Consider the following 23,210-nt stretch of genomic DNA (forward strand, 5'->3'; position numbering starts at 1 on the left):
CCACAGTTCTGTGAGAGGTTTAACCAAATGTCTTAGCAAATCCAAAATGAAGTACATTTAAAGGACTTTGGGTATGTTCAAGAGTCATAATAAGCCCACTTTTCCAGACATCTGAGTATTTTCTAGAACCTAACATAGAATTCTTACGTAGAATTGTCAACTTTAATTTGTTGAAAATATTTAGAAAGAGGAAATGCTAAGCAATTGCTAAGGGAAAATCACAGAGGCTGATAATTAACTTCAACACTGCAATCAGTTTTCAATCAAACACATTATGCATCTAAAGCAAATTAGAGTGAGTTTTCATATAGAAAATTTTACATGGAAAAAGATTTCCTTCTGATCAAAGTCATAAAATACCTGGTCCTTTCCAACTGGTGGCTTTGATGCATTTCATTCATAAGGGGAAATAAAGAGAAAATAATATTTTCAGAAGAGGTAGCTAGCTAAAGCTTAATGAACAAAAAGTAGATGCCAATCAGGAAAATCAACATTTGCTCACATTTCAGACACTTCTTATTAATGAACAGAGCCATATTAACTGTGACTGGTAAATGGCTAGCTCTTTTTAATTGTTTTTTATTTTTAGAACATTTTATTGGGGCCAGTGCAATGACAGAGCAGGTAAAGCCACTGTTTGCGGTGCCTGCATCCCATATGGGGGCTGGTTTGAGTCCCAGAGGCTCAACTTCCTATCTAGCTCCCTGCTAATGCACCTGGGAGATCAATGGAAAATGATCCAATCTCTTGGGCCCCTGTACCCATATGGGAGACCAGAGGATAGTCCTGGCTCCTAGCTCCTGGCTTTAGAACTGGGCTGCTGGCCCAGTTCCAGGTATTGCATCCATGTGGGGAGTGAACCAGCAGGTGGAAGATCTCTGTCTCCTTTTTTATCTCTCTGTAACTGTCTTTCAAATAAATGAATAATTTTTAAAACTGTTTTATTGAATATACATACCAAGAAACACACTTAAGTATATAGGTAAATAAGTTTTTTTAGTCATCTGATTACACCCATAACCAACACCCAAATTAAGAAAAAAGCATTAAAAATACCCCAAGAGTTCTCACAATTCCCCCTCCTTTTCTTTTTTTAATGTGTGAAATAAAACTATATTGCCATTTACATGGCTTGATTCAGTGAAGCACTGATTATAAATATATACTGAATGATACAACATGCACACAGTTTTACACTCTAAATTTACCACTACAAATAAAACATGATACTTGTCTTTTTGAGTCTGCCTTATTTCACTTAACATAATATTCTCCAGTTGCATCCAATTTGTTGAAAATGTCAGAATTTCATTCATTTTTATGGCTGAGTCTTTTTCTATCCAGTGATCAGTAATATTTATCCAGTGATCAGTTGGTGCACATCTAGGTTAATTCCATATCTTAGCTATTGTGAATTGAGCTGCTAGAAATATGGGAGTGCAAATAACTCTTTCATTTGATGATTTCATTTCCTTTGGATATATTCCCAGGAGTGGGATTGCTGGGTCATAGAGGAGATCTATTTTTAGTTTTCTGGAGAATCTCCATACTGTCTTCCATAATGGTTGTACCAGTTTACATTCCCATCAACAGTGAATTAGGGTATTTTTTCCCACATCCTCACTAGCATTTTTTGTTTTCTGATTTTTGGATGATAGCCATTCAAACTGGGGTGAGGTGATACATCATTGTGGTTTTTATTTGCATTTTCCTGATGGTGACTGATCCTGAGCTGTTTCTACATGCGTCTGTTGGCCATTTGTATTTCATCCTTTGAAAAATGCCTATTCATTTCCTTTGCCCATTTCTTTACTGAAATGTTTATTTGGTTGCTGTGGAGTCTTTTGTGTTATTTTGTTATTGTGGAGTATTTTGGATTTTAATCTTTTATCAAATGTGTAGTTTTCAAATATTTTTCTTCTTTTTGTTAGTTCTCTCTTCACTTTGTTGTTTCTTTTCTTCCTACTAGCTCTGGCTAAAGTTTCCGGAACTGTATTGAATAAAAATGGTGAGAATAGGCATCCTTCTATGGTTCTGTATTTTAATGGAAATGCTTCCAGCTTTTCCCCTTCAATGTGATGCTAGCTGTGGGTTTGTCACATCTTGCCTTATTGTGTTGAAATATGTTCCTTCTATACCTAATTTTTTAAGGTTTTTGTCATGAAATGGTGTTGTATTTTATCAAATGCTTTCTCTGAATCTAATGCTATAATTTTACGGTTTTTATCCTTCATTTTGTTGATGACATGCATCATGTTTATTGATTTGCATTGGTTGAAACACCCTTGCCCTCCTGGGATAAATCCCACTTACTCTGGGTGGATGATCTTTTTGATGTGTTGTTGATTCAATTTGCTAGTATTTATTGTGGATTTTTGCATCATTGCTCATTAGGAATATTGGTCTATATTTCTCTTTTGCTATTGTGTCTTTCTCTGATTTTGATTGAGGGAATGCTGATCTCATAGAATGAGTTTGGAAGTGTTTTCACCCTTTCAATTGTTTTGAATAGTTTAGGTTGAATTGGTATTAGTTCTTCCTTAAAAGTTTGATTAAATTCAGCAGTGAAACCATCCGGTCCTGGATTTTTCTTTATTGGGAGGCTCTTTACTGATTCAATTCCAGTCTTTGTTATTCATCTATTTAGGTTTTCTATGTCTTCATACCTTCATTTTAGTAAATTGTATATATCCAGAAATCTATCCATTTCTTCCAGATATTCTGATTTATTGTCATATAGCTATTTGTAATCATTCTTAATGATTCTTTGTATTTCTGTGGAATCAGTTTTAATGTGTCCTTTTTCATCTCTGATTTTATTAATTTCTAACTTCTCCCTTTGCCTCTGTTTTGGTTAGTTGAGCCAATAGTTTATTGATTTTGTTGTTTATTTGTTTGCTTGTTTTTCCAGAAAACCTACTCTTCATTTCACTTTTTATATAGTTTTTTTGATTAGTATTTTATTTACTTCTCCTCTGATTTTTATTGTTTCATTCCTCCTAGTAATTTGGGGTTTGATTTTCTTCAGTTTTTTTTTTTTTAAGTCCTTGAGATGCATTGTTAGATTGTTTATTTAATTTCTATGTAGGCAATTATTGCTATAAGCTGCCCTCTTAACACTGTTTTTACTGTACCCCATATGTTTTGATATGTTGTGTTTTCATTTTCATTCATTTCAGAGAATTTTTTTATTTCTCTTAATTTCTTCTCTGACACAGTGTTCACTTAAGAGCACGCTGTTCAGTCTCCATTTGTCTGTGTATTTTCTAAAGTTTCTTTTTTGTTAATGTTTAGCTTTATTCCAGTGTGATAAGCAAAGATACATGAAATGATGTCAGTTATTAGAATTTATTGAAGCACTTTTTGACCTTGTATATGGTCTATCCAGGAGAATATTCCATGCCCTGATGAAAATAATGTATATTCTGCAGCTGTAGGGTGAAATGTTCTATAGAAGTCTAGTAGGTCCTTTTGGTCGGTAGTGCAGATTTGCTCTGTTGTCTGTTCATTACTTTTTGGTCTGGTTGACCTATCTGTTGATGAAAGTGGGCTATTAAAGTATCTCATTATTAGTGTATTGGAAATTTTGCCTCCCTTTAAATCCATTAACATTTGCTTTTGTTTTTGATGCATCATATATCAATATTTTGGTAGAATATAACAAAATTTAATATTATAAAATGAAATAAAAAGACAGAAAAATACTAATCTATATTTTTTGTTCTTAGCATCAACAGATGTAAAATTATTCTGTCAAATTGCTATGAATGCTTCTAAATATTTATTCTAAATATTTATGCTTATCTCACCATGGAATGATAACCAAATAAGAATGAAACCATACAGAAACTATGCCCTGAGTAGCTCTGCCATAGGGTATATAGTATCCAGTCAGGGCTCAAATAATGTTTCCTGAATAAATTGGAGAATAAAGATTTAATTCTGCCCTAGTGAGAAAGACATAAATGTAAATTACTAAATTCCGATAACTCCATTTTTCTAGACAGATTCTTATACAGGTTGTCAAATTTAAATTGTCTAAAAAGATTTAGGAAGAAGCAGGTTATTAGGTAGTTGCTAAGGGCAATCACAGAGACAGCAGTATTACAATCTGTTTTCAACTAAAGAGATTATGTGTCCAAGAGAATCCCACAAGGAAATTAGAATGAGTTTTCCTATAGAGCAATTTAGTTTGAAAAATATTTAATTCCAATGAAAGTACAACATAGCCTGAAAATAAAATGCACAGTGCATAGTAAAATACAGCAAAGTGCTCATTCTGGCTCTGGAGTTAGTAAAGGTTTTGGCCAATGAGGGCATTCAAGAACAAATGCAGGAGTTAGAAAAGCATGAAACGGACAAAACTGAGTGGTGCAACAGGGCTGGCAAATAGCCAGGAGGAGATGATGGAACAGGGGAGTGCTGAAAGACAGAGAAAGGTGAAGACTAGGAGAGAGGCAGTTCTGTGACGCAAATGACTTAAGTATTAAGACAGGGTGGAGATGGGACCTCAAACAGGGGACACACCTTGTGATCTTTTCCAGACTGTAATTTTACCCCCCCCCACCCTGAGATTCTGATACACAGCAACCTAGCAAATAGAACTTGGGAAACCCAGCTAAGTGACAGTAAAAAAATTAAAATAATATTTAATCTCACCACCCAGAGATATATACTGTTAATTTTTTGGTGTATCTTCTTGTGAACTTTTATTAATTCTTGCATATATACCTATACTTTACATATACCTATACTTTCCATCTTGAAATCTGAATTGCTGTCTATGAATTTTTCCCTTATTTCTCTATACTAACAATTCCCAAACTTTATTAATCTCTTTTTAATAATCTATGTTAAAAATCATTGAGGACTTGAAAGAGCATTTAGGGGAGAGGTTTATGTTTGTCAAATTTTACCATATTAAAAATAAACACTAAGAAATAATTTTTTTGACAGGCAGAGTTAGACAGTGAGAAAGAGACAGAGAGAAAGGTCTTCCTTTTTCCATTGGTTCACCCCCAAGTGGCCCTACAGCCAGCGCATTGCAGCCAGCGCTCTGTGCCGATCTGAAGCCAGGAGCCAGGTGCTTCTCCTGGTCTCCCATGAGGGTGCAGGGCCCAAGCACCTGGGCCATCCTCCACTACACTCCCGGGCCACAGCAGAGAGCTGGCCTGGAAGAGGGGCAACCAGGACAGAATCCAGTGCCCCGACCGGGACCAGAATCCAGGGTGCTAGCGCCACAGGCAGAGGATTAGCCTAATGAGTCGCAGTGCTGGCCAAAAGAAACACTTTAAATATGTTTATTAACTCCTATTAAAATGGTAAACCCCCTAGATCTTACCGAAAGTAACAGATTATAGACAATTGTAATATGTAATGTATATATAATATAAATGCATATAAAAAATAAATATAATTTATAAGAAAAGATCTTTACCAACTATGGAGTTTTGAAGTAACACATTCACAGGGGAAAGAAAGAGATAAAAAATAGTTCAGGAGAGGTTGCTAGCAAAAATTGCTGAGAGAAACGTGTGTATTAAACAAGCAAATGAATATTTCTCATACATAGCCCCCATTCACACCCATGCTCAGCAGAACAGAACTGCTGAACCTAAAACACAATTTTAGTGAGAACTGACATGGCATTATCATACCTGCTTCTTCAGTAAAGCTATCAATATGTTATTTTGCAGAAGTATGCAAATTAAATTCAGTCTCCTATGGACATGTACTTGAAAAGAGAAGTTTGTTTCAATAGCTTTTCATGTAATTATGGGTATGTTTATGCTACCCCAAAACTTGACTTTTGTGGTAAAGTATAGTTATAATTGTAGAACCTGAAACCCCATCAATAAAATTTTTGTCCTGATATATTAAAACTGACTGGCCTATCTTGCACTTTGAATGGATTCTTTGATCCATGTGTAATTGTGTAACATATATTTTTCATTTATAAAATATTGGTTCAGTGATTTTTGCAATTTGTCAAGTGTTAAAAAAATATTGTAATTCAGGTCCTTAAAATGTTTTGAAGTTGTTATACTCATGGTAGAAAACATAATTTTTTTTTACTTTAAATATTTTGGAAGTTGGCATTTTCTCATTAGAAATAGATACTACTGAATGTTTCCTTGCATATAAAAACCTTCCTTTATCAATTTTATGCAAATGTTTGCAAAATGCCCTAATGGGAATAATTATTGGTCTATTGGTCATCCTTTCAAATAAGTATTGCTCTGTGAAAAAAAGTGATTGAACTAAATAAATAAGTATACATTCAGTTAAGTGGTTTTCCACAAAACAACTCATACTTGAATAAAAACACTTTACATACATCCTTTCCAGAATATTAAAAAAGACTTGTATTAAAGAATTAAAAATTAACATGATAAATACATTTTACTGCTTTATCAAATTCATTTTTAATTAAAAATAACTTTTAAAAGATCACTTCAAACACATGGTGGTGAAGTATACATGGATTTTGATACCATAGCCTTGACTGGCACTGGCACCAGTGCATTTGTAACATTATGCAAATATCAACCCAGTGAAAAAGCCAATTATAATAAAAATTTATTGATAGCTTGAACGTTGAATGAATTTTTTCCTCATGTGTCTTTTTTTAAAGAGGCTGAAGATGACACTTCTTTTTTTCCTTTTTTATTTATTTATTTGAAAGGCAGAAATACAGAGGCAAGAGAGAGAAAAAGAAAGAGAGATGAATCCTCCATCTGCTGGCTCACTCCCTGAATGGCCTCAACAACCAGGGCTGGGCCAGGCCAAAGCCAGGAGCCTGGAATCTCTTCCAGGTCTCCTACTTGGGTCCAAGTGTCCAAGTACTTGGGCTATCTTCCACTGCTTCCCCAGGTGCACTAGCAGGGAGCTCTTTGGGAACTGGAGCAGCCGGGATTCAAACCGATGTCCATATAGGATACGGGCATTGCAGGCAGGGGCTTAACCTTCTACATCACCGCACCAGCCCCTTCAAATGTCTTGTTAGGAAAATCGTTTTAGGGATGGGTCTTTGGCCTAGTGGCTAAGACACTGTCTAAGCTGCTCACATCCCACACTGGAGTCCATGAGTTGGAGTCCCAGCTCCGGCTCCTGACGTAATGCAGATCCTGGAAAGCAGCAGTGATGGCTCAAGTAAGTGGCTCCTGCCACCCAGGTGAAATTGATTTCCTGGCTTCTGGTTTCAGCCCCCACGTAGTCCCAACCATCGTGGGCATTTGGGGAGTAAAACAGTGGATGGGAGCTCTATTCCGTGTGCATGTGTGTGTGTGTGTGTGTGTGTGTGTGTAATAAATAATATAACTAATTTTCAAAAATAAATTTGTAGAATCCATCCCCAGTAAAACTTAGGACCTCTGAGGGTCCATGGATCACACTTTGAGAAACACTGCTCTGCAACACTAAATATTCTGCAAAGCATTCCTTGAAAGGGGCTGTATAATTATGTCTCAAGTACATGGATCATCATGTAATCACTCTGTTCTTAGACACTGAGGTTATGCCTAATTTTTTGTTATCTGTTTGTGATGAAGCTCTCTATGTAAATCTTCTTCTCTAATTATTTCCCAAAGATGAACTCATAGTAACCTTACTAAGTTGAGAAGGGTTTTCAAACTGCGCTTTCAATTCTGTTTCCAAAGAGACTTTCACACTCTGCATCTGGTTTAGGTTAGGTGGTTGTGAATTTGCTAACACTGCACTCAGCAAAGAAGAAACCGACTGAAGCTGAGTTCCCATTGGCAGCAAGTGTTTTCCGTAAGGTTCAGTTACAGGAACCTGGGTCAGCTTTACTCAGGATAATTGCATCCATATTCCTGGGCATGTTCCCATTGAAGCGCTCTGCCACAGCAGGAGCACTTTAAACAGTGACAGGTTTTGCGGTCGGAATATTTATTTCCTGCCTAAAAGGAGTTGAAGACACATATGGCAGCTGCTATATCATGTGAATGAGTTTAGCAAAATTTGGTGTCCCAGCCATTTGGTTTTGTGACCCTAGATGATGAATGTTTTCCTCTCCCTTTTGTGGCATCTCTGGTTGCGCTTGCAAACCCAAGGTTTTCACCCAAACATCTGGTCTGTGAGGACTTGAAAATGAACATCTGAGCTCGCAGACATTTCCCCTACTTTGTCACCACTTTTTCAAACTGGCTTGTTTTCTTTCTTTCTTCCCCAAATTGTTTATTTTATTTCTTTTAGAAAGAAAATTCATCATCTTGCCAGAAGTAGAGACCTTATGTCGTTGATTATTTCCACTTCCTTCTCCTGGTGATATGGGCTCTTTTTAGGTCATGGTCAGATAACACGATGTTTTATAGCAGTGTACACTTAATGAGATTAGATTGAGTCAATAGACTCAATTTACTTTTAAAATAATACTTTATGATGTTTTGTAATTTTATTCTACCTATAGATTCTTGTAGCATATTTAATATGTTGCACTATAATTATGCACTATAAATTATAAACTTGGTGTTGACACTTGTATGATAAACATGAGCAGATGAAAAGAACCCAAAAGCAAATTGTCTATGACAGAACTGTGCTAAAAGATCTCATTAAAGTCTCTTCTTCCTCCTCACCAGTATCTCCTGGAATTCTTTCCTGATGCACATCCTGGCATAGACTCAGCTTGATATTTTGAAAGATATTAATTGAAACAATCTAGAGAAACCATGGTTGCTTCCTAAAATAATGTTGCAAGGACTTGTTCCACTAGAATACAGTTATGGGATTTACACAGCAAAGGTTATATCTCTAGTTAGATAATCTGTGCTTCTAAGTGCACAGTTTGTTTCTTTTTGAAAATATGGCTTTTTTAAGATTTATTTTATTTATTTGAAAGAGAGTTACAGAGAGAGGTAGAGACAGAGAGAGTGGTCTTCCATCTGCTGGTTCACTATCCAATTGTCCGCAATGGCCAGAACTGTGCCGATCTGAAGCCAGGAGCCAGGAGCTTCTTCCAGGTCTCCCACAGAGGTGCAGGGTCCAAAGAACTTGAACCATCTTCTACTGCTATCTCAGGGCATAGCAGAGAGCTGGATCAGAAGAGGAGCAGCTAGGACTAGAACTGGTGCCCATATGGGAATGCAGACACTTCAGGCCAGGGCTTTAAACCGTTGCCCCACAGCACCGACCCCAGAAAGTATGGCTTATATAATTAGCTGTTTAAACTTAAATTTGAATTCTAGATTCTTTATTTAAAAGATTTGTTTATTTATTTGAAAGGTGGAGTTACAGAGACAGACAGAGAGAGAGAGAGAGAGAGAGAGAGGTCTTCCATCTGTTGGTTCACTCCCCATATGACTGCAACAACTAGGGCTGGGCTGATCTGAAGCCAGGAGCCAGCAGCTTCCTCCAGGGGACCAAGGACCTGGGCCATTCTCTGCTGCTTTCCCAGGCCACAGCAGAGAGTTGGATGGGAACCAGCACAACCAGCACCCATAGGAGATGCTGACACTGCCAATGGCTGTTTTACCCACAGCACCAGCCTGGTCTAGATTCTTAAAGACAAAGTTGTATCCACTTTTGATTAATATATGGAATCTGATTATCCCCATTGCATGTGCTATCCATCACATTACATCTCGCTTAGTTCTATTTTCCTGTATTTTTTTTTTTTTGACAGGCAGAGTTAGTGAGAGAGAGAGAGCCAGAGAGAAAGGTCTTCCTTCCGTTGGTTCACCCCCCAAATGGCTGCTACAGCCGGCGCACTGCGCCAATCCAAAGCCAGGAGCCAGGTGCTTCCTCCTGGTCTCCCATGCGGGTGCAGGGCCCAAGCACTTGGGCCATCCTCCACTGCCTTCCAGGGTCACAACAGAGAGCTGGACTGGAAGAGGAGCAACCAGGACAGAACCGATGCCCCAACCAGGACTAGACCCCAGGGTGCCGACGCCACAGGTGGAGGATTAGCCTAGTGAGCCGCGGCACCAGCTCTTCCTGTTTTCAAATTCCCCTTCATCTAACTTCCTTCCTATATTTTATTTGCTTGTCTTCTTTTATTGCAAATATGCTATGTCTGTCCTTATTATGAAAAGGACAAAATAATGTATAAAATTAAAATTCATAATACTTTTTTAAAAACAATATATTTAAATAAGCTAATGTTTGGACTTTAAATTATCAGAGAGCAACCACAAAACAAAACTTATCTAAGGCTTTCAGGGGAAAAGTATACAAGTGACTCACTTGGCACTGACAGTTGCTTAGGAAAAACAGTGCATCAATTGCTTACTGTTACTACATGTTAAAAATAAACAAGAAAACAAACCAAAAATATCTATCTCCCTAGATTATAAAACCAGGGAGCCAAAACAAAAACAAAGGAACATCACTCATTTTTTTGGAGGCTAGGATGGGGAAAGATTATTAATATCCTAGGTTTTGTTCTAAATATATCACTTGTTGGTAGAAAGAAATATGTTTAATGAACATTTAAAATAGATATGAATAAAAGCAGAAACCCAGAAATATTTTTTTAGGATTTTTGTAAATTTTCAATTTATCTGACAGGTTAGCACGTTCAGAAAGGCTTCAAACTCCTACAGTCATAAGACTGGAAATATTTGGACAAACTTAATTGAAGAGTTTTAAATGACAGAGATGGAAGTGAGAGAGTATAATTGAGATTTACTTCTCTGGGACACCCCAGATTCACTATTAATCAGGCTAACCAAACTGAATATAATAGGCATGACGCCCAGAATAAATGAATTCCATTTCCACCAGTGAAATGGTTGTATTTCACAATTTAGATACAGTTTTTTAAAACATGTACTTGTACTTTTATAGCAAGAAAATGTCTTTCCCCCATGGTAACAAATTAAATACTTCATAGCCTAAACATGCACTTGAAAATTTGGATTTTTCTACATGGATGTTCCATATCTCTCATTTTTCAAGATATGTACAAGGAACAAGACCTTTGTTTTTCAAATATTATAAAATGAGTTATTAATGCCAAATTAATTTTTTCCAGTCATATGGATTTTTCACTTTCTAGAAAGGCTGTGCATAGTCTACTCTGCTCAACTTCATGGAAACAGCCACACTCCTCCTCTGGGCTGCCTAATGAAAAATGAATGGAAAGAGACAGAGGGCAAAACTCAGCTCTCAGCTCACTGAATGTCTTGGGCTAAATCGAGCAGGAAGCTAAATACAAAAGTAGATCTATTGGAACAACAACAAAAATAAATAAATAAAATGCTGGGTTGGGACGAGAGAGCAGAGAAAGACTGATTAGTAGACTTCATAGCATCATTAAGCCTTGAGATTTGAGGCAATTTTTTTAAAAAAGATTTGTTTGTTTATTTATTTGAAAGGCAAGGTTAGAGAGAGAGAAAGAGAGACAGAGAGAGATCTTCCATCCACTGGTTCTCTCCTCAAATGACTGCAACGGCTGGTGCTGGGCTAGTCAGGAGCCAGAAGGTTGTTCTGGGTCTTGCATGTGGGTTCAGGCGCACAAGGACATGGACCACTTCCTCTGCTTCCCCATGCGCATTATCAGGGAGATGGATGGGAAGTGGAACAGCCAGATCTGGATCTAGCATCCATATGAGATGCCTGCACCACAGGCGGTAAAGCAGTTTGGGCGTTGTCCTGCATTGCCTATCCTTGTCATCCTCCTGAGAAGTTCTCTTCAACATTCGAGACAACTGTCTTCACTGTCTTTGTTTTCCTTTCAATATGGTTAAAGTGTCATTCATTTACATAGTCTATAGACTTTCATTTTGAATGACAGTCAGACTCCACTCTAACACACTAAGCATTGCCATAATTTTCCCTATACTCTAACATTAGAATTTGATTTTATATTAGGGAAGATTCTATAATCTCCACTAAGCTGGAGATAAGTGTGTTTATCAAAAATAAATCACTACCAAAGATACTAAATAGGGGGAAAATGGCATTCCAATAGAAAACAAAAGGTAAAACTCTATTCACAAGACAAGATTTCACATATGGAAACTATGCAAAATATTCGCAAGAAAACTGCTGGAGCTAATAAAAATTTTGATGAAGCTGTAAGGTACAAGACAATCAATTGAGTTTTACATAATAACAATAACAGTTAAAGGGAAAAGGAAATTTAGATATTCCACTGACGATACCATCTGAGAAAATAAAAACCTAGGAATAAATTAAACCAGGGAGATTAAGGATTTGTACACTTAAAAAAGATCTAACTCAGAGCCAGCACTGTGACACAGTAGGTAAAGCCACTGCCTAGAATGCCAGCGTTCCATATGAGCACGGGCTCCAGTCCCAACTGCTCCACTTCTGATCCAGCTCTCTGCTACGGCCTGGGAAAGCAGTGGAAAATGACACAAGTCCTTGTGCCCCTGCACCTGTGTGGGAGACCCAGAAGAAGCTCCTGGCTCCTGCCTTTGGGTCGGTGCAGCTCTGACCATTGCAGCAATCTGGGGAGTGTACCAACAGATGGAAGATACTATTGTCAAGATATTAGTCCCAACCCAAGAAATCTACAGATTCAACACACTCTCTGTTGAAATTCCAGCAGCTTTTATTACAAAATGAAGACAAACTCTCAAATTCAAGCATACCGAATAACCAAAACAACCTTGAAAAATTGGAGAACTCACACCTTTAAGTTTCAAAACTTGCCACAAGACTACATGGGTGCCATTTCATATTCTGGCTGCTCCACTTCTGACCCAGCTTCCTGCTAATGGCCTGGGAAAAGAAGTGGAAGAAGGCCAAGTGTTTGGGTCCTTGTCACCTATGTGGGAGACCTGGAAGAAGCTCCTGATTCCTGACTTCAGCCTTGCCCAGTCCTGGCCATTGTACCCAAATAGGGAGTGAACCAGCAGATGGAGGATTTCTCTCTCTCTGACTCTTTCAAATCTTAAGTCTTAAAAAAAAAAATTGAAAAAACCACAATAAACAAAATAGTATAGTATTAACATAAGAATAGACAAATAGATCGTTGGAATAGAATTGAGATTCCTGACCTAAACACCACATCTTAAGACCAAGTGATGTTTGATAAGGACGTCAAATCCATTGAATGGGGAAAAATGGTCATTTCAGTAGATAGTCTGGGATAACCAGAAATTCTTATACAAAGAATAAAGTTCTGTGGGGCTGTCATTTAGCATGGTAGGTTAAGACTACTTAGGACCCCACATCCTACAATGGAGTTCTTGAGTTTAGTCGCTGCTCTGCTCACTAGTTCAGCTTCCTACTAATGCACACTCTGGGAGGCAGCGAGTTATTGCTCAATTGTTTGGATTTCTACCACTCATTTGGGAGACCTGCATTGAGTTCCCTGTTCCTGGCGTTGGCCTGGCCTAACCCACTGTTGGCTGTTATAAGCATTGAGGAGTGAACCAATGTATGTGAAAGATATCTCTGTCTCTCTGCCTCTCTATCGCTCTCAAATAAAATAAAAATAAATAATAAATTTTAAAAAATTTTAGAGAATGAAGTTTGGGGACCTGAATTGTGACATAGTAGGTTAAGCCATTGCCTGTGACCCTCTCCATCCCATATAAGCACTAGATCAAGTTCCAATTGCTCCACTTCTGATCCAGCTCCCTGCTAATGCACCTGGGAAAACAGCAGAAGATGGCCAAACTGCTTAGGCCTCTGCCACCCAAATGGGAGACCCAAATGGAGTTACTGGCTGTGAACTTCAGCCTGGCCCAGCCTTGTCCATTACAGCCATTTAGGGAGGGAATCAGCAGATGCAAGAGCTCTTTCTTATTCTTTCTCCATCTCTGTAACTCTGCTTTTCAAATAAATAATAGATCTTTTTTTTAAAGAATGAAATTGGACCTCTATCTCATATTATATACAAAAATTAACTCAAAATTTATCAAAGAACCAAATGTAAAAGCTAAACCCATAAATCAATTAGAAGAAAACTGTAGTAAATCTTTATGACCTTAAATTTGGCAATGGATATGATACCAAATGCACAACCACAAAAACAAGAAAATAAATCAATTGGATTTCATCAAAATAAAAAAGTTTTCATCAGAGGCTATTTTCAAGTAAGTGAAAACAATCTACAAAACAATCTACAAAATTGGAGAAAATATACAAAGTCATCTATCTAATAAAAATTCAATATCCAAAATATATGAAAAATCCTACCTGAAGAACAAAATTACAGCCCAATTTAAGAATGGGTTAAGGGGTCGGCACCGCAGCTCAATAGGCTAATCCTCCACCTAGCGGCGCCGGCACACAGGGTTCTAGTCCCTGTCAGGGCGCCAGATTCTGTCCCAGTTGCCCCTCTTCCAGGCCAGCTCTCTGCTGTGGCCCGGGAGTGCAATGGAGGATGGCCCAAGTGCTTGGGCCCTGCACCCCATGGGAGACCAGGAGGAAGCACCTGGCTCCTGGCTTTGGATCAGCGCGGTGCGCCGGCCGCAGCGCGCCAGCCGTGGTTGCCATTGGAGGGTGAACCAACCGCAAAAGGAAGACCTTTCTCTCAGTCTCTCTCTCTCACTATCTACTCTGCCTGTCAAAAAATAAAAAAAATTAAAAAAAAAGAATGGGTTAAGGACAGGAATATATACTTCTTCAAGGAGATTACAAAGATTCAATAAACACATGAATGATAATCAACATAATTTGTGATAAGAGAAATGCAAATGAAAACCACTTTATACCTACCGGGATGGCAATAATAATCATATTGCAGAGAATAATTATTGAGGTTGTGGAGAAACCCCCACAGACTGTTGGTGGGAATATAAAGCAGTACAGCTCTAAATAAAACTGTTCTTTCTTAAAAGAAATAAAATAAAAGTACCACATGATCCAGCAATTCTACACAAAGCATGATCAACTAAATATGTCATATGCATACAATGGAAAAGTATTTATCAATGAAAAGGCTTGAAGTTTTGATACACGCTACAGTATGTGCTACAGTATAATGGAAGGTGAAAACATGCAAACTGAAATAAGACAAACACAACAGGAAAGATATTTATGACCTTCCTTATATGGAGTACCTACAATAAGCAAATTCATAGAGACAGAAAATAGATTAAAGATCAACAGGGGCTGGCTGGAGGGGTGAATAGGAATTTATTACTTGGAGGATGTGGAGATTCACTGTGATGAAATCTTTTTGGAAATAGTGGTGATGGTTGCACACACTGTGAATGTAATGAATGGTACTAAATTATATAGTTTAAATAGCAAATTTTATGTTATATATATTTAATCAAAACAAAATTAGTAAGATGAATATTACAAAGAAGTGTTAAAATCTGAAATCTGTGGCATATGAATTGTATCTCAATAAAGTTGCTAAAAATAAATAATACAGACATTCACCTCAAAGTCATGTTTACTAGATACAACATAGATGAGTTTGTGCTTTGTTCTTTTTGTTTTTCATTGCCCATTGGCAATAATTTCAGACTGTTATTAACACTTCCATAATTTCATCAACTCTACAACAATTTTGTCAGTTAATCAGCTATGAAACAAGTTCCTTTAGAGGTATATATAGGCTCACTACATTCAAATTGGAAATTCTCATCAGAATAATCCTAGTCTGTTCTCAGAGATTCACCTTGTACAGGATCCTACACATATTGGATGTAGCAGGGGCTTTATAATAATTTAAGTCAACACACAGTGAGTTAGAGGAGAACCCTTTTGATCCATGCAGTTTCCTTTCCTCTACTCAGAATTTCTAGGTCAATTTCTTTTTATTCGTAAAGGTGGTTATTTAGGGATCTTCACGTGTTCATGGAAGATGCATGGTATGAAAACAGTATTGTGGATTTAAACTTTTTTTGCACTAAAATAAGCTTATCTTTCAGTTCCCTTTTCTTTGGAGTTTTGAAGTTCCTCATATACTTTGGAAGCTCAACTATTTAAGAGCTATTTGCTTATTGACAGATGAAATAAGTTAAAGTTGCATTTTTTAACCTAATGAATTTTTATCACTGCACCATTCTGTGTGGTCTCACATTTTAAACATTTTGTTTCCTTCACATAAGGATCCAGCATTTAAAGTGAGGATATTTCTATTTGAATATAATAAATGTAGGGAGAAACACTAGATATTTACTTAATAGAAGTATCAATATATGGTGTGTGCTATTTTCCTTTATAGATAGGAAAGATATTAAAAATCAACCCAAGAATTTTCGAGAAAGAGAGACATATGTTTGAGCTAAGAAAATAGAAGTAATTTCAGAATGCTAATAGCACAATTTAAAGTCAAGATTTACCAATATTCGTCTTCCCCACTATCCTACTGTAACCCTTCGCTTCTTTATTACAACTCTTCCTCCTTCCTCTAAGTGTCATCTTCCTTCTTTGAGTTCCCCAATCCCTGAAGAAGATATGTTGTTTCATTATAGTAGAAAACTATTTCAAACTTAAAATCCTTTCAAAAGAAAAGCTCTTTCAAATAACCAAATTAATGAGGCTGGGAATTTTATCAATTTACCTCATTTCTGCTAGCCAATCTTGGCTGGATCATCGAGGGTCCCAGCAGTACAAAGCCAGGAATACTCACCTCATGTCAAGATCTTTTGTGTTGCTCATGCCTTGCGTCTGTCTATTTCATGCCAAGCCTGTCCCTTCAATTCCTGGATGCTTGCTCGGATTTAGGACCATCTGTACTGTCCAACCCTGCGATTTGGGTTTCCTCCTGTTTCCTAATTTCATGCCTGAGTTCAGCCTAGATTAATTTTTCAGGGTCCGTGGTGTCCGAAGCTGGCCCATCTTTACCTGCTTTCTAATTTCTATTCTGTCTTGAAACTCTTTCCTTGCATATTCAGTCTTCCTTCCCCAGTCCTAGCTTTGACATTTTGACCCATTTCAGCACTGACCTTCACTCCCCTTCCAGTCTTGGCATTGTGTGCAGCCCTTCCTAGGTGCATGCCCCACCCGTACCGGGTTCTGAGCTTAGTATTCTGAGAAGTCAACATGGAGTCGTCTTCGAAAAAGCAAGGGCAGAGAGTCAAACACTACATGACTCATAAGGATACAGTTCATATTTAAGAGATTGACAGGTGCTTGTTGGCTCATTTAAAGGTGTATCTCTGACTTTTTTTTTTTAATGATAACACACAAAATAGCTATATGTGGCCTTGTGCATCAGTAACTAAAATGTAGCTTCAATAAGAATAAAATATTTTGTCAGTTGCTTATTTAACATAATTGCTTAAAAACAGTGGAGATCAAGAAACTTGAAAGACCTGAATCCATGGGGAGAATGTTTGGCCAGCCACACATAATCACCCAGATTAGACTCCTGGGCTCACTAATCTGCTGCTGCTCGGAAAAGGACCATGTGGCATGGAAGATGTGACAGTAGGAGACTATGCCTCTGGCAATTGCTTTACAAACAGTCAACCAAGGGTTTCCTCTTCTGCAACGTTTATTTTAGAATGTATTGGTATGTAATGACAAATTCAGTTGTAGTTGTCATTTCCTGTATAGGCAAAAACATGCATGCATTATTTTTTATTCTGACTGCCCGTTAAGACACTGACAATCTCTTTAGAATGTTCTTCCATTTTCTGTTGTGTGTGAGTGTATGCACATTAATGTACGGGCTTATTCCTTACTTCTTTAATAAGATGTATTTAGTTATTGTTCATATGTTTGGTTCCTCTGGTGGACATTTCTTCCTCGTCAGATGTGACCAGGGCTGCTTGTCTTCCTATAATTCTGCTTACTCGTAAGTAATAAAAGTACAGAAAGAAAGTGATCATTTAAGAGTCCAGTTAGTTATAGTGAATCATGCAGATCTAGTCTGGCACGTGACATTACCATGGATATGTCTTCATAATTTTCATTAAAGGAAATACTAACATAAAGAACTGTTCAGAACATGTATATTAAAATATATTGGGTAAGATGTTAAAAACTATGACTCACTTGCTGTAGAATTTTATGACAGATATGGTCATGTACAGTGCTCTTCAGGATGTGGTGGTTTGGCAATTTTGCAATCTAAGGAGCTTCAAGATGCTTTTCCTAACCAGCAGTCCAGCTTCATGTTACACTATTCTTTCCAATGCTGCATGTTTTGCATTGAGTAATATTTTTAAAAAATCAATATTAATACATACTTATGCCACTTTAGTGTCCAAATTGAATTTGCTTTCAAGAATGTGGTTGCCTTAGTATCCTATTAAAAAGATCTTTTCTTATGGTAATGCATTCATGAAGATAAGTGTGCTGGCTAAATAATGTGTCTCTTGAGGGTTTCTACCGAGCAATAACCTGAAAATGAACTATGATACACTTCAGTGCAATATTTTCTTTCTTTTTCTCTTTGGTCACTCTATGTGCCCTAAGGAAGACAAGGGGACTAGTAACTAAGTATTTGTCAATGCGATTTATGGAAATAGGAGAAACCCAGAGAAAATAGAAATAAGTGGCAATGGTGAACTATATTGTTTCAGAAACCGACACACACACATGAACACACAAAAAAACAACCAGTATTCTCTGGACATACTTCCATATCATAGATGAGATTTGTTGTTTATTGGAGTTATTTTAATTGGAAATAGAAAGGAGTTTCCATTTGAAAACAGTTTCCATTTGCTTCTAAAATCTGTTCATTGTTGAAAGGCTTTGTGGTTGCTATTCATACCCAAAAGAGAGGTGACATATCTAGAAAATATCAGTGTATCCCACAGAGTATATTTCAACTGTTCACAGCAACTGTTCATTTAATGTGCTCAAAGACCAAAGGGAAGGGGACATTTTGTCTTCTCTTCAAATTGAGGTGTGGTAATGAGGGCCATGGCCTGGTAAGTTGTAAGAGGAAAAGGGAAAGTCGAAATACTTCATTTCAAGGCCTTTTGGGGGCTTCCTCTTATGTAATAAGAAGTAGGTTAGAGAGAAAGGGCAGGGAAAATCTTTCATATTAATTAACATAAGCCCTCTTCATCCCTTCTTTTAATTTTTTATTTTTTTAATCTGATAATTTATTTTTTCATGTCAATGTGATATTAATATCAAAAGAACAGATTCAGTTTAGTTCCTAGGTATAAGAATTCTAAGAATATCATGATTTAATTTCAACTGTAAAGACATCAGTTGTATTTTTAAGGGATAATGGTGGTTTCTAATTCAAAATGCAACCAAATTCTGTACAGAGACCAAGACAGTTGAGGACTTGTTGCCTACCTTGAGCAGCAGCTGGCCTATCCATATGAAACTCAGAAGTAGGAGATTCAAAATCGAATCTCTTCTCCTTCCCCCTTCTGGTTACAAAGCACTTGAAATACATGTTAATGGAACTTTGTTTGAAGGAGATTTTTTTTATCTTCAACTATATTTTTGGCTTTATGAAGAACCTATCATCAAATGCAGTGGCTAGCAATACTCCATGAGCTCCCATGTATTCATTAGGAATCCCAAAACTCTTTTTTTAAACATTTATTTATTTATTTGAAAGTCAGAGTTACACAGAGAGAGAAGGAGAGGCAAAGAGATAAAGAGAGAGATAAAAAGAATGAACCATCCACTGGTTCACTCCCCATTTGGCCACAATGGCCAGAGCTGCACTGATCCTAAGTCAGGAGCCAGGAGCTTCTTCTGGGTCTCCCACGCGGGTGCAGGGGCTCAAGGACTTGAGCCATACTCCACAGTTCTCCCAGGCCATAGCAGAGAGCTGGATCGGATGTGGAGCAGCCAGAACTTGAACCGGCGCCCATATGGGATGCTGGCACTGCAGGCGGCAGCTTTACCTGCTACACCACAGTGCCGGCCCCTCCCAACACTCTTGTGGTCAAGAAGTCTGACATGGAGGCAATCTTCTGAAAGTCTGGCAAATTTATGAACTGCTCTGTTCATAAGGGCTTTGCCTTCATTCGGTATATTAATCAGAGAAATGCCTGAGCTGCAGCAGAGGATGGCAAAATGATTGCTGGCAGATTTTAGATATTAATCTGGCTGCAGAGTTGAAAGTGAACCAAGGAAAAGCAGGTGTGGAACAATCTGCAGTGGAGATGTACTGCTCCTCTCTTGACTCGGAGCGGGACTTGCAATGGGATTATCATGGCAGGATGCACAGTTACCCAGAACATTTTCCTCTACCCCTTCCTCCTCCTATTGCTCAGGTCGTAGAGTCCTCTAAAAGGCAGCGTGTGTCAGGAAAATACCTCACAAAGGGGCAAAAGTGGCTCCAACTCAGACTGCCAGGCTCTTCCTCCAGATCTGAAAAGTTGAAAGGAGATGGCCTTCATGCCACTAAGAAGGAGTTGATCCAGAAAAATTTAAAAAATACTAATAATAAATGGATTCCCTATTGGAAAGCCTGGACAAACATGGAAAAGGAACAAAGCAAACAAGAGGGTGGTGTGGGGAGCAACTGGGAGCAACTCAGACTAGACTAAGTTACTGGAATTAAGACTTATTCTATGCATCTGCTCTCCCACAATATGGCGCTGAGAAGGGAGAAACAGCTTCTACACAGCTGCCTCCAGTTCAACCAATAAACTGTAGGACCTGCTCCTGATTGGAGGAGAGCAGCGTACTCGGCGTGTGGGTAGCAGAGTTGGGATTGGTGGAAGAGGACTATAAAGGAGGAGAGAGACAACATGCACCAGGAACACCTGAGGAACACCTGTGCAGCTCCCGAGAGAGCCGGCCGGTGGTGTGCCGCTCCCCCGTGGAAGTAGGGAAATGTGGCAGGGGGAACCACCCTTCCACGGAGGTGGAAGGGACAGTAGCCAACCCGGGAAGAACCAGCAGCAAACCCGGGGAGGGCCGAGCAGACAAAAGAGCAACGCAGGGTCCTGTGTCGTTCCTCCACTTAGACGGGGAGCGACATAATGGTGCCGTGACTCGGATAGGAAACCTAGGAGGGAAGAAAAGGGAAGAAGTGGAAAATAACGGAGAGAGAGACTAGCAAAGAGCCTAGGGAAAAGCCGGACGAAAAAGGTGCCGGAAGAAGCTATTGAAAGCCTAGGCATAGACTCGGATACGGACTACGGGGGGAAGCTGGGAGAAATCTCTAAGGTCGAAAGTGAAAGTGAAAGCTAGAACAAACAGACTCGGATACGGACTGTGGGGAGAAGCCAGGAGAAATGAGGGAGGAATATTGTTGGAAGAAAACTTAGGGAAACATACCGGGTAGAGAAAAATGTTAGGGAAATTGAAGCCGCGGGGGGCAGGCCGAGGCGGAAACGTAAGCCAGTTTGGAATTCTTTAAGTCAGCCTTGGGGGCAAAAGGCGAAAATCTGGAACCAGAGGCAGAGACTTGGGCCGCCAGGTTGGAATCCATCAGATTAGCCCGGGGAGCAAAGGACGGGAAGCCAAACCATAAGGCAGAGACACGTAAGCTAGGTTGAATTTGCCAGGTTAGCCCGGGGAACTTAGATTGATTACTGGTGGTGGCGGAAACGTAAGCTACGCTGTGTGACTCGCAGAAGCCGCCGCGTGCAGAGAGAGCACAGGGCGTGAATAGATAGGGAATGTGGGGCTAGCGCGAGGCCGTGGTGCGGGCACAAAGGGGCGCGGAGACCGCGGAGTGCGCGCGCGCGCGAAGCCAGGAAGCCGCGCAGATGAGAGAAGCGCGGGCTGAAGCGGCTCAGAGCCGGGAAGCCGCTGAGAAGCAGCCTCGGGGCGGGCGCCGGGAAGCCGCAGGGATAAGAGAAACAGAAATTTAGAAGTAAAATGAGAGAAATAGGAATGCTGGCAGATAGAAGTAAAATGGGAGAGATAGGAATGCCCGGAGATAGAGAAATAGAGAAAAATAAGGCCTCCCCTCAACATGGCAATGAGAGAGCTTGGATTCGGTCTGCCTGATTAAGGAGGTGGTGAGCACCTGCGGGCGGCTAGCAGCTTATGCGCCGCAGGTCACCGAAGACAGGCACGAATTAACATCAATAAGTCTCCCCACAATACCGCAATGAGAAGGCTTGGATTCAGTCTGCCTGATTAGGCGATAAGCACCAGCAGGCAGCTCGACCAGAGTATGAGCTGCAGGTCACCGAAGATAGGCACGAATCAACACCAATAAGTCTCCCCACAATACGGCAATGAGAGGGCTTGGATTCGGTTTGCCTGATAGGGCTTGTAAGCACCTGCAGGCAGTTCTAGCAGAGCAGAGAATGTGCTGCAGGGCACCGAACTAAGGCACGCATCAGCGCCTAAAAACCTCCTCACAACATGGCAAAGAGAGGACCCAGATTCGGTTTGCCTGATTGATAGGACTTGTAAGCACCTGTGGGCAACTCTAGCAAGCAGAGCACAGTGTGTGCCGCGGGGCACCGAAGACAGGCGCGTATCATCACCAAAAATAAAAAGAAAGGGGGATCTGTGGGGAGCAACTGGGAGCAACTCGGACTAGACTAAGTTACTGGAATTAAGACTTATTCTATGCATCTGCTCTCCCACAATATGGTGCTGAGAAGGGAGAAACAGCTTCTACACAGCTGCCTCCAGTTCAACCAATAAACTGTAGGACCTGCTCCTGATTGGAGGAGAGCAGCATACTCGGCGTGTGGGTAGCAGAGTTGGGATTGGTGGAAGAGGACTATAAAGGAGGAGAGAGACAACATGCACCAGGAACACCTGAGGAACACCTGTGCAGCTCCCGAGAGAGCCAGCCGGTGGTGTGCCGCTCCCCCGCGGAAGTGGGGAAAGTGGCAGGGGGAACCGCCCTTCCACGGAGGTGGAAGGGTCAGTAGCCAACCCAGGAAGAACCAGCAGCAAACCCGGGAAGGGCCAAGCAGACAAAAGAACAGCGCAGGGTCCTGTGTTGTTCCTCCACGAAGACGGGGAGTGACAGGGTGGAGATAAAGAAAAAGTGAGAAGAGAAGCAGAGCAGCAGCTCCCCGAAGAAATGTGAGACTAACGTGAAGATGGAGTCTGAGGGAAGACAGAAGACTCTGCTGAGGACAGGGACATACGGCTGGAGTTGATCAAGGATGATTAAAAAAAAAAAAAAAAAAAAAAAACACCGATGAAGGAAAGGATGTCAGAGACAGTTCCAATGATGAGGATGACTCTTAAGTACATGGCAAAATTTGGAAATCTTCTATTATTTTATTACCTGGGTGCTTGTCTAAGATCAAAATGTTCACCTAGTGTCTTCAGCCCACGCGCACTGTTCACTCCATCCTTGTTCTTCCCATGTTAATTCCTATTGCCATATGCCTAGTCCCATTTTCACTTCCTTTGATGCTCCTACTAGATTTATTAAATCTTATCCTGGCCGGTGCCGCGGCTCA

General features: G+C 39.5%; 1 pseudogene; it reads left to right on the forward strand.

Annotated features, from left to right (window-relative positions):
* LOC100342313 (heterogeneous nuclear ribonucleoprotein C-like) overlaps positions 1-22,992 on the forward strand; it is a 99,279-nt pseudogene extending 76,287 nt beyond the window's left edge.
* The last annotated feature ends 218 nt before the right edge of the window (positions 22,993-23,210 follow it).

This window comes from Oryctolagus cuniculus, chromosome 13, assembly GCF_964237555.1.
Source record: "Oryctolagus cuniculus chromosome 13, mOryCun1.1, whole genome shotgun sequence".
Taxonomy (NCBI): domain Eukaryota; kingdom Metazoa; phylum Chordata; class Mammalia; order Lagomorpha; family Leporidae; genus Oryctolagus; species Oryctolagus cuniculus.